The sequence below is a fragment of the Lissotriton helveticus genome, chromosome 2_1, assembly GCF_964261635.1.
Source record: "Lissotriton helveticus chromosome 2_1, aLisHel1.1, whole genome shotgun sequence".
NCBI classification, from domain to species: domain Eukaryota; kingdom Metazoa; phylum Chordata; class Amphibia; order Caudata; family Salamandridae; genus Lissotriton; species Lissotriton helveticus.
In genome coordinates, this window is record NC_136059.1 from 351,779,965 (window position 1) to 351,796,714 (window position 16,750).

General features: G+C 47.1%; 1 protein-coding gene across 2 annotated transcripts in view; it reads right to left on the minus strand.

The window, feature by feature from the left end:
* NADK2 (NAD kinase 2, mitochondrial) overlaps positions 1-16,750 on the minus strand; it is a 1,023,510-nt gene that overhangs the window by 904,315 nt on the left and 102,445 nt on the right. The gene's annotated exons all lie outside the window — the stretch shown is intronic.

Sequence of the window (16,750 nt, forward strand, 5' to 3'; positions counted from 1 at the left end):
GGTGGGAGGTCCCTCATGCCCCGCTACGCCTGATCCTGGGAGTGTTCGGTGGCCGGGATGGATCACAGGTGGACAAGCGCTTTATGGGAACAGCAATAGCGGTGGCAAAGCGGGATATCACTACACTTTGGTCCCAGGTCAGGCCGCCCACCCTGAGGAAATGGAGGCGGGGGTGGACTGGTGCGGTACCCAAGAGGAGCCCCTCTTTGAGGCCCGAGGTTGTCCAGAACTCTTTGGGAAAATATGGGGCAAAAGGTTTAATTTATTGCCAGTGTAAAGGGCCCATATGGACGTGTAAGTGGTGGGCAACAGGCGAGTGCAGGGGCTCGCCCCAAATGTCGAGTGAGTCTAAACCATACCCCATTTCATATGATGTATTTTAGAACGTCAGATTGCTACCGATGTTTTTCGATCTGCAAAAATGTTAATAAACTTGATTATCAAAAAAGAAATACAAGAAAATCAGGTGGTCTGAAGAATCCATAGAAGCCATCGGAAAATCTGCATCTGATTTAATTAAACGTTTCCAAATGGGAGTGTTTCATAAAAAATGTAATAAACACATACTCATCTGAAAACAGTACAATGACATGCCACATTACAAAGAGCTACCAAGGTAAAAAAACATTTTTTAAATTGATCAGTCCCATGTCTAAACACAACAAGCATTTGCAATCAATAGCTCACGCATTTATGCGAGTTAGAGCTATTGCCATTGCAGATAATGTCTTTTATTTTTGTTTTGGTTTTTAAAACATAAATTAAAGGCATTGTTATTTGCAAGTTCGGGCTGGACTGTTCCCATGAGGCACAGGGTCAGACTGATTTGCATATAGCCATGTCTGAACTGGGGTGGCAGAGTGGGCTAAAGAACGGTGATGGATTAAACCCAGATTTTTTGACTGGGTGTGAGTGTTTGATTGATTCAGATGCTCCGTCCATCACCACCCCCTTTTGTACCGCTTTTGGCCGCCATAAGTGTGGCAGGGTATGCTCAGACGTGAGTCCCTTGCTCACTTTGCCACTGGATTCAGGCAAGCCGGGCTGAAGACGGCTGGAATGCCAGAAACCGGTCCTCGGAAGCTTGTTTCCGGTCCAGGGAAGACATGGCTTGGCAGTTCGGGCTGGACTGTTCCCATGAGGCACAGGGTCAGACTGATTTGCATATAGCCATGTCTGAACTGGGGTGGCAGAGTGGGCTAAAGAACGGTGATGGATTAAACCCAGATCTTTTGACTGGGTGTGAGTGTTTGATTGATTCAGATGCTCCGTCCTTCACCACCCCCTTTTGTACCGCATTGTTATTTGCAATGCCAATAGCTTAAACTTGTGTAAATGCAAGACCTATTGCATTGCACATGCTTGTTAGTAATGCAACAAACTTATTGTAATTATGGTTCTTTGCATTAAAATTCAAGGCTAAGTTTATGCAACTTCCTGGGAAAAGTACATAATTTAACACTCCCTTCTGTGAGAGCGCCACTATAAACATGTGAAGGCGTTATTGGTGATATCTATGCGTTATTTAATTGTATTTACTTAATGACTAGCCTTAGTTGTGAACTTCCGTTCATTAGATAGAGCTTTATGGGCTCCAGATTTGTACAAAGAAAAGTGCTAAAACTAGTTCCAGACGTCCCCTTATATTCCACTGGTGTCTGCCTGTGACAATATGGTGCCAGTAGGCTGTAAAGGAAAGGTCATAGGAGAGAGCACAGCATATACCCTTCCCAAAGTACCCCATGGCTTCTTGCCCTTACCCATTAAACTATGCCCATTTTAGGTCTAACTATTGTGGCGTAGGTGGGGAGTATCTTTATAGTGAACAGATCTTAATGCGACTAGTGCCACACAATTGCAGCTTTTATGTTGGGAAGCGATGCAGTGGATGTGCTGACCACGGATTGGTGATCAGGTCCCCACCACCTTTTAATGCCAAATCCTATGAGGTTTTGCTATGGGGTCTCACCTGGACCTGCCCACTTGCTCTTTCAGGCCCCTTCTAGTGCCTTCAAAGGACGCAATCACCCCCTGCTCACCCACAACAGGGTGATTCCCCAACCTACCCTCAGTGGCACACCTTAGCCATCCTGTCTTTAAAACACACACAAACACAATTAACTTACTTCAGCTAGGTGTTGGTCAGAAATACAAATGATTTGTGGGACGATGAGGGATCGGTGAGTGAATTTCTTTTCCCCATTTTCTTTTCAGTCTCTGTATTCTATTGTCAAAGTAGGATCTGCTGGAGTTTAAGTCTTGTGAGGAGGGAGGGTGTTTGCCCATGTGCCTTGAGGGTGGTCTTCTGTGGTCTGTAGGCCACATTACGGATATGGGGGCGGGGGGCGGTTTAAGAACACAATGTGCGAGATTAAGGCTGTGTATGGGGAGGAGTGAGTACATTAGTGAGGTAAATAAGTGGCACGTTCGCTAGGTGAAAGGATCCCAGGTGCTGTGAAGTGCATTAAAGGCAGATTGCGCGGGAAAGCTTTCATGAGGCCTAGTGGTTTGGAGGAACCTTCCCCACCAATTGTCCTGCGTGACTGAATAGGAAGGAAGTCTCTTTGACCACTTCCTGTTGTTCTCTGACCCTGGACCGCATTCCTCCACCCACCATAAAAAACTATTAGAAGCTGGTGCCTGTCCAGTCTGCCTGCACCTCTTTCAGCCTAAGACTGTGCATGCTACCGGAAGCGGAGGGGGTGCACGGGATCCTTTTAGAGGAGAGTTGTGTGGGGAGGGGGGAGGACTCCAGCAGTTGGCACGCAGGGCAGCTAAGCCATTTCCGAGAGGGTCTTGTAAATGAAAAAAAGAGGAGGCAACTGCTTGAGGGGGGCTTTGATCTGCTGCTGCCTTCCTTCCGCCTGTCCTACACCTCGGGGGGGGGGGGGAGAGAGAAGTTTTGTACCTGCATACCTGTTGCTAGAAGAGAGAGCTGGGGTGGCCTGTGCGGGAGGTAAAGGATTCCGCTGCGCTTACATATCCTCTTGTTTGCCTCAATAAAATCACCATGCCATCAATGTATGATTAAGATACGAAAAATTAGACCAGTATCTCTTCCATGTGCAACAAACCTCACCTGCCTTCTAAGTCGCCCACATTCACCCCGCAAAAGCTTATCGACAACAGCTTTTCAACAAAGCTGCCCCCGAGCGTCGCATTGCACGTTACTGCAACAAACAAAAACAAGCTGTCGCCATTGTGAAAAAAATATAGGGCTTACCGACTCAGTTTAACGTCGCAAGTAAACGTTCCAGTCCTGATGGGCGGTCACAAAAGGAGACAAGGCGGCAACAAGGAGGGACTAAGAAGCCTCATTATCAATCGGAAGCTAGTATTTACCATGGACAATAACGCCAACCAATGAAAAATATGGGTGGGGCTTGCACACCACTTCTAAACAAGCATTTACAATGCAATAGGTCTTGCAATTAAATTATTTTGAGCTATTGGTATTGTAAATGACAGTGTTTTTTTTTCCTTTGGCTAAGATTGTGGTGGAGATCCTTTTTTGTTAGATTCAAGTAGAAACCCCTGGTCTTAAGATTCTGGTGGAGACCCCTTCATGCTATATTCTCACGGCAGCCCCTTGACTTGAGCCTTCAACAGAGACACCTTTGCCTAATGGTAGGATAGAGCCCTTTGACTTACATTTGGGTAGAGCCACCCCTTGCCTATGATTTCAATGGAGAATTCTTTGCCGTGGGGCCCCAGGTTGGCTAGTCTGCCCATGTGCCCTGGGACAGAAGCCCGGCTCAGAAGAGTGTGTAGTGTGGGGGAAATAGATTCACTTTAGCATTGTTATTTTTCAGCCCGATCTTAATTTCAACACAGAAAGATGTTCCTGTTCGCCATGTAAAATAATCCTAAAATGAATTGTGATTAGAGGGATCAATGGATCTTCTGTTGCACACCAGAAATAATGTACAGTTATCATGTTGGTCGAAATGACATTAAAAATGTATCATCCAGAGGAGTCTAGAAGAAGCGCTGTGCGTGATAAGAGCGGTGACATGCCTGTTTGCCCTTTGCCTAAGCCGCTCACAGCTGGTTCCGCCGGTGCCTGAGCTCCAGCTGCTCCCGCGTGCGCTCCTGCCATTATTGCCGGTGTGTGACTGGTCTGTAGGAGCCCTCGTCTACGCAGCCGCCACCAAGCTTAATAAATGGCGCATTACAAAATGTCTCTGAGAAGCGGAGCAGTATTCATTGTGAAGTCTCACAGAAGTAATGGGCTTACAGGAATCAGCTGAAAGTCACGCCACAGCACCATTCATTACATATCAGAATGTTTCTGTTACAAAATGTCCCTTTGATTAAAAAGCTGAGAGAACAGTAGGGAAAAGTACCAGAGGGTGCGCTATGTTTCACGGATCCCGTCAGCTTGCTTGGAGTGATAATAAAAATTCACTGAAGGAACTTAAACGTGCACGAACAAAACAAGAAAAGCGGCTTACAAAACAAAGAAGAAATATAGAGGACAGCAAAATGTATATGAAGTGCTTTAAGTGCTTCTCTGGAAGTAAGGAAAGCAAGCTCTCTCTCTCTCTGTCCCTGCAGACTAAGGTAAAGGCCATAGCCTTTCACCTTAGCAATTGCGCAGCATACACTTGAATCTGTTAATGCAGAGCCAAGACACCCCAGAAGGGCATATGGGTGATACGAGGGGTTAGACGTGGGAGGCCGGTATGTGATAGCGAGGGGCAGGCTTGATGGGCACCCGGTAGTACTTGCCTCCATATATTCCCCTAACCCTGAACAGGGTGGCTTCCTCGACTGCCTCTCCACGGCGCTGGCGCCCTGGCATGGGCTTCCGTGGATCCTTGGAGGCGACTATAATTGTGTCCTGGACATACACTTAGACAGGTCCACTGCTCCCCCACCTAACGCTCAGGCGCACGTCACAACGAAGGCTCTCCTCAACTGGGCCCAACAATGGCACCTACAAGACGCTTGGAGGACCCGTAACCCCGCGACACGCACATACTCCTATTGGTCAGGTGCACATGCCCTACATGTCTGCCTGGACAGGTACATGGTTTCCCCTGACCTCCTTCCGCTGGTCCTAGACTCTCAATACATGGGCCGCACCCACTCAGATCATAACCCTCACACACTGACCATTGCATGGGACGTCCCGCATCCCCCCATTCCCACCTGGCGCCTCCAACCAGACCTCTTACTTGACGCGACATTCCGAGGATCCTTGCTTGCACAATCAGCCCAATACTTTGAACTGAATACTGACACGGCGTCCTCTCCCCAAACCGAGTGAGATGCCTTCAAAGTAGTGACACGGGGGCTCTGCCTGGGAACACAGGGACATATGCGCCGCCAAATTGAACGAGACCTGACACGGCTGGAATCAGAACTGCTAGACCTCGAATGCCCTGCGGAGGGTGGTGCGAACGCCCGACTGACTGCGGCTAAGGCGGAACATGACCGCCTACTAGACCGTCTGAAAAATGTCAACTTTGCGGCACACTCTGCTCGGATCCACAGACAAGGCGACAGACCAGGCAGACTGCTGACCTGGCTGATCGCACGGGAAGACCGATCGGCTCCAATATCGACCATACAAGCCGGGGATGGCAGGTCACTATACTCTCAGCGCCAAATACACGAGGCGTTCACGGATCATTACACAGGCCTATACCACTCCCGACTCCATGTCCCACCACCTGCCATTGCAGACTATCTCTCTGCCATACGATTACCCACCCTGACGGCGGCACAGCAGGATGACCTCGGAGCACCGCTGGATCCCGAGGAACTCCGCGACACCATCTTTAACCTCTCGAACGGTAAGACTCCGGGGCCGGACGGCTTACAGGCCGAGTTCTATAAGGCCGCCTCCAAAATCCTGATCCCACACCTGGTGAGGATGTACTCCGCGGCGGTCGATGACTTCACCCTGCCCCCATCTCTTAATGAAGCGACGCTGGTCTCCTTACTCAAACCTGGCAGGGATGGCACGCAGATGGGCTCTTACCGCCCTCTCGCACTTTTGAATACAGACTACAAAATTCTTGCCTCTGCACTTGCCCGCAGGCTGGCCCCTATAGTTCCTACGCTGGTACATCCAGACCAAAACGGGTTTGTACCGACAAGACACACATCCCACAATATCCGACGGCTATTTTGCTTGCAGGAATATGCCACGAGACAATGGCCACGAGCAGGGTGCCTTGTGCTTGACCTGGAGAAGGCTTTTGACTCGGTGGAGTGGCCCTACCTGCGTGCGGTGTTGGAGAAGTTCGACCTGGGGGATGACTATCTGACGATGGTCGGCCTCTTATACCGAAATCCCACGGTCCGAGTCCGCACTGGAGCACTACTCTCTGACCCTATTCGAGTACAAAGGGGCACCAGACAGGGTTGCCCACTGTCACCCCTGCTGTTCTCCCTAGCAGTGGAACCCCTAGCCACGATGCTCCGGTCGCAGGGAGCTGACTGGGGAATACCATTGGCGTACGGACTACATGTAGTGTCCTTATATGCAGACGACCTGCTCTTATACGTCAGGGACCTCAACAACGTCCCAGAATCCCTTACTACCATCTTCGGCACCTTTGAGGACATGTCGGGATTGCGAGTAAACTGGGCCAAATCGGGAGCCTACTCCTTCAGCCCGAATGTTCCCGAATGTGACATACACATCGGGGGTGGTAGGTTGCAGTGGTACCCAAGCATGTTCAGGTACCTTGGGATACACATCTACCGAGACCCGATGGACATCTTGGAAGGTAATCTGATGAGGGCGATCGCCTCTACCAGAGCACAGGTGGGATTCTGGAACACACTACCGCTCAATGTCCCTAGTCGCATAGCCTTAGCTAAAATGATAGTGCTACCGCGGCTGTTATATTATTTTGCGAACATACCAACATATGTACCTACCCGGGTGTTCCGCGACCTCGAGGTCCTGCTACAAAACCTGATTTGGAACAAAGGTCGGCCTAGGGTCGCATTGACGAAGCTCTACATGCCCACTACAGAGGGCGGATTAGCAGTTCCGAACATGGAGTTATATTATCTAGCGGCACAAATGCAGTGGGTGTCAAGCTGGCTAGGTGGTAAGAACCTGAGCGACACGGCTACAGACACCACCGTTTGGTCCCTGTTCCAGATTCAAGTACTATTCCATCCGCTGACTCGGATTCCCCGACCAACGCAACTACTGCTCGCAGTGGCTCGCAGATGTTTCCTCCGCTGCTTGCGTCTAACACGAGCAACGACACCATATGCGCCGATATTGCCGCTGTTAGGCACCCCGACGACGGCAGGGACCCTGACCACTGTACAGTTGGATAGCTGGATCACCGCAGAGGTGGAAACGATGGGCGACCTTTACTCTGACGGCGCCCTTCTGCCCTTTGCAGCCCTCGTAGAGGATGCATCCCTCCCGGCTGGACAGTTCTTAACACACGCGTCCCTCATTCACGCGTTGACCACCGCTTGGGGAGACATATCTGGAGAGCCGCCAACGCATCACTTCATACAATACCTGCATGTCATGATCAACGGCACTCGCATTATACATCGGTTAACGCAAGCACTCCTCCTACATACACACCCAGCAACTGTACACCTAAGGGAAAAATGGGCGACAGACAGAGGGCGGGACTGGACGGACAAAGAGTGGGCTATGATCCTGGCTGGTCCAGTGAACATCCCCCGCAGCCCTCGCTTTAAAATCATACAATTTTATATACTGCACCGCGCGTATCTCACTCCTGCCAAGATAAATACGTACTTTCCAGTAGCCGACACTGCCTGCGGCCGCTGCTCTCTTGTAGGCGCGGATCTCCTCCACATGCTCTGGCTCTGTCCTGCCCTCCAGCAGTACTGGGGCGGAGTGACCATGATACTCCGACATTGCACTAGGGAACAGGTGCCGAGCACGTGGGAAGCCTGTATATTGGGTTTGTATAAACGCACGCACCTAAATAAAGTCCAGGCTAGATACTGGGATCTTGGACTTATCACAGCCAAAAGCCTGCTTACCAAGAGGTGGAAGGCAACCACACCCCCACTCCTCCGACACTGGTGTCTGTCGCTGACAAACTGGGCACGGGCTGAGAGCTCTGTCCTGCAGCGGGAAGAGACAGCAGGGCTCAGAAAATTCCCCATTGCACAACAATGGGAGGACATACTGCACTCCTTCCTGCAGAAATGTACGGAACAGGGAATTACGTGAAGGACTATGTGCTGCTACCCCCACTTCCCGATACGACACCTTCATGAACACACGCGATGCATCATACACCTCCCCATAGCCGTCAGGCGCAACACACTGTCTGACTTGTACTCTGCTGCCTCACACTGACGATCACTTGCCCCACTCCCGGAGACGCACCGTCATATGCGACGCTGCCACGGGAGCTCGAGCTCCACACCGGAATGCCACGCCCGCCGACCGCTCATGGGCCCCCCCCCCTGATGACTCCGCTGCGCAGGCGACTTGCACTTTCCCGAGCCCCGGCCCCCCCGCCTGCCCACCCCGCGAGACACGACTGACCCGCTGATTCAGACCTCCACTCCCTCGACGCTATGGCAAACTCTACACATACCTGCCCCCACCTATCTCCTGTATAACCCGTGTCCCTGTTTTGTAGTTAGTTGTTGATTTGATTTCATCTTCCCTTAGACCATGTCCGTACACGTACAACTTCATGCTTTGCACCATTTTGCGCCACGGGACACGCCCTCGGGTGTGTCAGCCGCCGCTTGGACACCTCGCTTGGACACTGAGGTGCAGAACAACTCTTTCCACCGGAATGGATACACAAAGAAGTTACGCGCCCCAAACGCGCCTAGTCGCTGAACACCCTCAACACTCCCTCACATGACGCCAAGCCCGTCTGCATGTCGACCCACACAGAAGCACTCACCAATGACGCACATTAGATGTGACGGACAAGGCTGCCACCTCTGTCACTGATGAGGGTAGATTCGGCACAGCCACTTTGGTCCACTGACTCCATACAGGAAAACCCATAGACCACACACTTACTAGACACTAAATGTATACATGCTATGGTGTAATGTGAAGTACTGATATACGCTGCCGGACCCCAGGGTTGCCGGCCTTGAAGCTGTGTTCACTTACCTTATGTGCCACAAGGTTCATTATCTGCAGCTGGCCCGGCTGGGTTGTAAGCTATGATGCTGTGTACACTGTATGTGGGACAATAAAGGTCTTTTTAAAAAAAAAAATAAATAAATGGGTGATACGAGGGGTAGATGTGCTGCCTGGGGCCCGTGTCCAATCACCAAAGGCAGATTGTAAAGGGCACAACCCATTGTGGTTTAGAGGCTCACTGTGGAACCAGCTGGCCCAAATGCAATCCTGGGGTGCCTCTCTTGGGCACAAGGCTGTTCCAATCACTAGACCCATGCGCCTCTGTTCCTCAGGCGGAAATCTGCAATGCTTTGAAACTGGCAACCTGTCAATGTGAAGCACTATAAACACCAGCTTCCAACAGCGGTCCTCTCCGGATTGGTGCTAGATATGGGAACATTCTTCTCGGCTTCCACTCAGCCGAAGAGAAATCATGCGGATGTCTGCAGGGTTGTAGAACCCGGGAGAGGTATTTATATCCTACCCATCACATTCACGAGAAGACTGTTCAACACTTCCATCAAATTTGACAGTTTATCATATTCAAAAATAGGGGAGGGACACTACCACAAAACAAGTTACTTACGAAGCTTGTTTTTGGGTCCTCCTGCCTAATACATTGTATAAGTAATGAATTGCCATTTTTTAACTCCCCCACGCCCCCTCCAGAGTCCTCATGGCACGTTGGTGTGTGCATAGAACAATAATAAAGTCAAAGAAACTTGAATGTATATTTGGGAGTCCGTAACAAAGGCAAATTGGGTTAAACGGACATGAAATTCCATTGTATAGCATATGTTCCAGGAGTTCCTAGATACGCTCGGGCAGGTTGTACCTCGCTTCAGTGTGTTTTCTAAATTAAAGGTTTACACATTTAGTTGGACAGGCACTTATTTGAATTAGGGGGGTATATATCAAACATGGTTCAAATGGACAAGTCACGTGGGCAACCTAATCTTTAAGGGTTGAGCACCAGCTAATTTAACTTCTGAAGCAGGACGGGAAAAGGAGCTGCACCAGATCACCAGAGAGGCCGGATCCCCTCTGTATCCGGGAAGGTTAGCGCGTCCCACGCAGACAATGTTTTATGAGGCCCTGGAGGAGGCTTGGGGAGGAAGAGGGGTAGAGCCCTCGAGGCGCATACCCCTCTATGGAGACAATGTCAGTAAAGTGCAATGGCTCCACTGGAATACTTGCCGAGCATAAAAATAGACAAATCAATCTGCTAAAGGGTGGAGACCGCATCAGCCAATATGAATACGGGGAGGTTGCCAGGTGACCGACTTTTTTTTATCTCGCCGATTCAAGGTGATTTTACCAAGGACCTCGATCCGGTGGGCACAAAAAGTGGTTGTAGAACAATACGGATGGGTATATTAATCCGAAACTCATTAAATGGGAAGCATCAAAAAGCGTCACTGGAGATTGTGAAACATCGCCACCCATCATTTTACGAAGGCCAATTCTCACTCCCTGCCAAAAATATGGACTAGTAAATATACAGAGTTTTAATAAATAAATTACACTCGTTTCTTGACACTTGCAATACGGGACCGAGGGTGCAATGCGCACATGTACAAAAAGTCGAGAAGATGAGAGTAGAACTCAAAGCAGACACTAATACAAAAATATTACACTAGTTTCTCGACACTTGCAATACGGGACAGAGGGTGCAATGCGCACATGAACAAAACATCGAGAAGACGAGAGTAGATCCCAGAGCAGACACTCACCGGCAGTCCGAGCCCCACACAGATTCCTTCTGTGAATAGGTACAAGGCTTAACTGGCAGCACCTATAACTGGGGAGTCAGAATTAGGCCTTCCCGTCCCTTGCTCGCACTACGAGGCACGCTCGACGGTGTAGAGCCTCGGGGTTCAATCGGTTTCTAATTAGCATGACCTAAGGCCAGGCTAATTAGAAACAGATGGCTCCCATAAAGATAAGAAAGTGCTTTGCGACAGACGCAAAGCAGACGAGCCAGTCCGGATGGGCCGGACATAAAAGCGAAAGGGCGGCAACCCAAAAAGCTGATTTCCAATGGCAGACTACCGTTTAGCATATACAGTGACGCCAGCCAATGGATGGAAATGAGGGGCAGGGCTTCAAGTCTCCTTCTGAAATGCCCTTGCTCACAAGAGGTCTTGCAGAGCGAGCAGCGCGTTGTGCTGCAATGCCACGTGAGACCTAAAAATACCCTAATACAGAATGCCTCGCACAGCGAGCAGTGCATGCGCTGCAACGCTAGGCAAGACCTAAAAATGAACGTGTCCTTGTGTAACGTAACTGATGCTCATGTAAAGCGCTCCAATACCTTCAGGTCGAGTGGTGCTATATAAATCTGCAAAAGACAAACGTCACCGCCGTGCACATTGAACAGAGACGTAAAAACCGCCTCTGCAGTAGCGCAGAGCATGAGGTGAGCGAGCCAGCATATGAAAAGGGGAAACCTAGCCAAGGGTAGGCTCTGGCTCTAAGAGCCCGTGGCCAAGCTCTGACAATTCTTGACAGCAACAAACATCTTTTGGAGTCTCTTCAAAATAAAAAAATAATTTAAATACATTCAAGAACCATTATTTCACTTTAGCACACCAGATGGAATCCTTGCATTGACAAGTGTTTACTAAAAGTGATTTTTTTAACCATATACTGAGAAACCTTCCTGCTCCCCTGAGGACAAAGCCATGAGTAAACTAAAAGGCAAGTCCGAGGTCATGTGTACCCTATAGGTTTTTCACTACAGATGAAACAATATTATATGCAGGGCTTCTGAAACTATGTGGCAGGGGAAGACCAAATTATGTAGGAGGATCAATTAAATTAGGTCGGATCATCAGCCAAATTATGCGGCATAGCATAGCACATTTTGTGATATTGTCACTTATTTTGACTTTTTTACAAGATAATTCTGCCTGGGCAAAGGTTTCACTTCCTCAGTAGCAATTTCATACCCAAATGCAGCAATTAATAATAGAAAGGTGAGCTGTTAACATTTGAAGAAGGACTTACACTGCTGAAATGCTTCACTGTGTGTTTAGTCTTTTTTTACTTGTTTGAGCTAGAAACATTGTTTTTATTAAAATCTGCAGAAGATGACACATTATGCATCAAATCCATAATTATGCAGAAAACGCCGCATGCCGTTTTCTTCGCCTCTGTGAAAGCGGGGCTCGATTTGGGTTCGAGGATACTGACTCACACCTATGATCATGAACCCGCTGGCAGGGTTAGATAGCAAATTATACTACCACCCACAGATGTGTTTATTAACACTATTCTATTGGGTCATGGTGTGTTTTACTTTACAATAAAATGTCGCACCCAGGTCTAATCCCACTCTAAAAAATGTTAACTAAAGTGAGCAAAGAGAGAGTACCTCACGGTAGCAGCACCCGAAGGGGTTCCTGGCGAGCAATTGCCAGTTTACCCACTTCTCATCATCGGCCACTCTCTCTTTGTTGTGAGTAAAGAACAGAAAGAAGGAAAAAACAAAGTGACAATTTCCCAAACTAATACTGGTGTCGTGAAAGAGTAGTGAACTGAACCTATATGTCCACTAATCCAAAACAATGTGAAAGTATGTACACCTGAAACCCCTGTGATAACCAAAACAATCGGTTGTCACTACTAAAATAAGGCTTGCTGGCTTTGCAACTTTATTCTAATGCTGCAAAACTTCCCAATTAAAAATGGTTACCAATATACCATAATTTTTACTGCCTGCAGACATGTTTCATTGCTACAAACTTCAGCAACTTCATCAGGGCAAAACTGGGGTTCTGTCTTTCCAATCTTTACTTTTGTTGGTTCACAGGACCTGTAGTGACATTTAAAAACACAAACACAGCAGTGAAATAATATGAGCCCACAACAAGGGACTTCATAGGTCCAAAGATGTAAAAAACAACGACGTGAAATATATAGAAGACACACAGACTCAACAGTGACTGTATCCACTATTACCTGATGGTTGCCAGTTAGTGCATACCTGCAACCATCGGAAACATTATACCGCGTGTCTATGGATCACGTGTCTTCTGGTGGCTCAATCAATGTCTGGCCCCCTGCAGAATAAATCACACAAATAGCATGAGGTAACCCTATCGTTAGGCCTCTACGCTTAAGTTATGCTGCGCTCCATCGCTGGTGTAACTGGAGCGTCATGTAGCAATGCAAACTAAAAACCAAACTTTTGCCAGAGTTTCTTGCCTTGACTCACAGCCATAGAGACTGCTCTTTAACACATGCCCACTTCTCGCTATCATAAGCCAGGCCACCACCTCGACTCCATCAGACAATTATGCGCACAAAATTTGTTTTCGCACAACTGCCCTCGGCATGACGCGCAACCTCCCCATAAGCTCCGGACCCTCCTTACCGACTCAGAGTCCCTTCCGCCCCAAAGCTGCTTCCACTCCTTCCAGCTACGGCCTCGCAGTTAAACACCGGCTGAGGCCACGCCCATGTGATGCCGCGTAACGTGTCGCGTCATCTAGCGTTAAGCGGCCATTTCGAATCGGGTGAACCCGATCTAAATAAAGTTTGTTCAATCCACAATATCTCGTGTATGTAGGGCGCTCCTGCGATGAAACGGGGAGATGTGGTATTAAAGTCCAGAATTATTAAGGGGCACGTGTGGAGACAAAAAGGAATAATGTTAGGTCTATTATGAATTATATGTTATACACTGCCTGTGTACAGTGTATGGAATGTGAAATTTTGACACCCCTCTCCGGGCCGTTTTGTTACAAGCCACAGACAATTTCACAATATTGACAAGATTTACATCATTACCCAGCATAATGCCCCCATTGCTGTCTGGCGTTAAAATAAGTAGTTCACGGACAATTCCCATGTGTATCAATATATTTACTCCTGAAGGCACACATGTAGTCATGTCTCTGGATGGTTGTGACTATTTCTTCTGGTATCCTACCAGGGTTACTATTTTTGTATAAATTACTACATGTGTGCCTTCAGGAGCAAAGATGTACACATGGGAATTGTCCGTGAACTACATATTTTAAGGTGCCTAACAAAATGCTACAGAAAGAGGATATGGGAGGAAAAACAAAGAGCAAGACAAACTTTTTGGGCTAAAGCTCTATAACCCAGAAAGAAAAACAAGATTTTTCTGGAGTTTGCTCAACAGCCTGAACCAGCCATCAAATGCTATAAATAACTAAAATCTCACAGAATTTATGCTGGGCAAGTTCATATATGGTCACTTTAACCAATCATGGGACAGGCCTGCACTACACCCAACAACGGTTGTATCATTGGACTAGTATGGCCTTCGCTTCTCTAAAGACCAGATCTGCAAAATTAAGAAGAGCAGACGGGACTGAGACCCCAGCCCGAACAGTATCCCCCAGGCTCTAGTCCATATAAAACCAATCGCACATACAGGGCAAAAAAACTGACCTTCGTCTTCAACAGAACAACACAGCTAGAAAGCGTACCTGACTTTTGAAAAGGTTCAAATATCAACCCCATATTCAAGGGAGGTGATTGAGCACAGCCTGAAACTATCTTCTCATCACCCTCTTGGATACTGAGAAAAACATTTTACAGGTCTCCTAACAGAGCTAACCTACTGGGCAGAAGGGAAAAATCCCTCCAAATCAAACCGGGTTCACACAAGGCGGGGGTACAGCAATTAATATCTGCCACTATCAATCATAATAGATCAATTGAAATTAAACAGTGCCACCTCTGCTTTGTGTACTTCAAAGCCACATTTGATTGTGTCCAGCATAATCTGCTCTGACAGAAATTGGCACAGTGGGCATTCAATCAAGCCTCTTAAAAGCAATCCAGAGGTTATACACAGGTACCTGGACAACAATAAATCAGTGGTGGCTCTTTCCTATCCAGAAAAATATATACCTCCCATGGTCTAAAACAAGGCTGCGTATTAGCGCCATACTTATTCAACCTATTTCTAGCGCATTTGACTATAAACCTGGATGAGACAAATGTTCATCCACCAAAGCTAGGGGACCTCCACATCTCAAACCTTCTATATGCGGACAATGCAATACTGCTTAGCCAAATGAAAGTTGGCTTACAACGTCTCATTAACAAATTAGCCAACTATACAGAGAACAATGGCATGACCATAAAACAAAACTTATGGTAGTGAGTAGTGTAAAATAGTTATTTGTTGAGGTAAATAAGGATAGATACCAAGAGGTAGGTTCTGGAGCAATTTAATTGCCTCATCCACGAACAGCCAAAGTCCCAACTGTCCCCCATAACATTCTACATTCTCAGAATCATGACAAGCGAGGAATCTACATTCTATGAGGAGGCAAGTGTTAATAAGCAAAGTAAGACATTACACATCTCCCTTCTGTACAATAATAATAAATGTACTAAAAGAAATAAGGAGAAAAGAGAATAAAGGTAAGAAAAACAAATTACTCTTAACAGTGAAAACAAAAGAAAGATTAGACATAATCTTTCATATAAGTAGGTGCTCTGCGTAATCTCTGACTCCTCATATAAGGGGAAACAGAATTATTGGAACTGGATACAGGTAACTTGAATGTGGGAGAAGATTCACAAACAGTATCAGATGTATGTTGAATAACATTTCTTGACCTAATCACAACTACTCTACTTTTATTCCAGATCCTTCCATCTTGTGTCTTGATGGCATTACCAAACACCTTGATAACGGGTCTGACATTTGTATATTTCGACCAGGAACTCCTCCCAACAGGTGCTTTTATTTTAACTAAATCACCTACTTTAACTTCTTGAAAACGAACACATTTCTTTTTATCAAAATAAGCCTTTCTACAAGCTTGTTTTTCTAACTCCCTCTCCCTCCAATCACCAACCTGATTATCAACGAACCCTTTGTTCAAATTCATCCAACCAGGACACCACATAGTGTTGGGTACCCTTCCTTTAAATAACTCAAAAGGGGATTTACCAGTGGTGGAGTGTGGAGAGCACCTGTAAGCCTCAATTCTTTCTCTAAGTGCCTCTTTCCAATTTAAACCATTGGCCTTAGCAAGTTGGATGCATTCTTTTAACGTTTTATTAACTCTCTCAACTGCACCATTAGTTTCTGGATGGTACAAAGAGGACCGTTTGTGTAATATGCCACATTTAGTAAGATAGACACCAAACAGCGCAGAACAAAACTGAGGGCCATTGTCTGATAAAATACTGTTTGGAAAACTTTCTCTCATAAAAATCTCAGACAAGAATTTAATGATGGACTCGGATGTAATCTCACTGACAGCACTCACTTCAATCCAACGAGAATAAAGGTCAATTAAAACTATTAGATAAGGAGTGTCAGAACACCAGTAAGAGGACCCAAAATATCAATAGCCAATTCATCCCAAGGATGATTGGGTAACGCCCTGCAAACCATAGGCATCTGTCTGGTTTTTAGGATTTTGTCACTCGCGCAACACTCTACACAATCCCTGACCATTCGTTCTATCTCCAAATCCATCCCCGGCCACCAAAACTGAGTGCGTAACATTTCCTTAGTTTTTACTATACCCTGATGTCCAGAATGTGCATGTAACAACAACCTTTTCCTTAAAGTATAGGGAGGAATAAGTCTCAAACCTCGTGTAAGTAAGTCATCAGTTATCGATAATT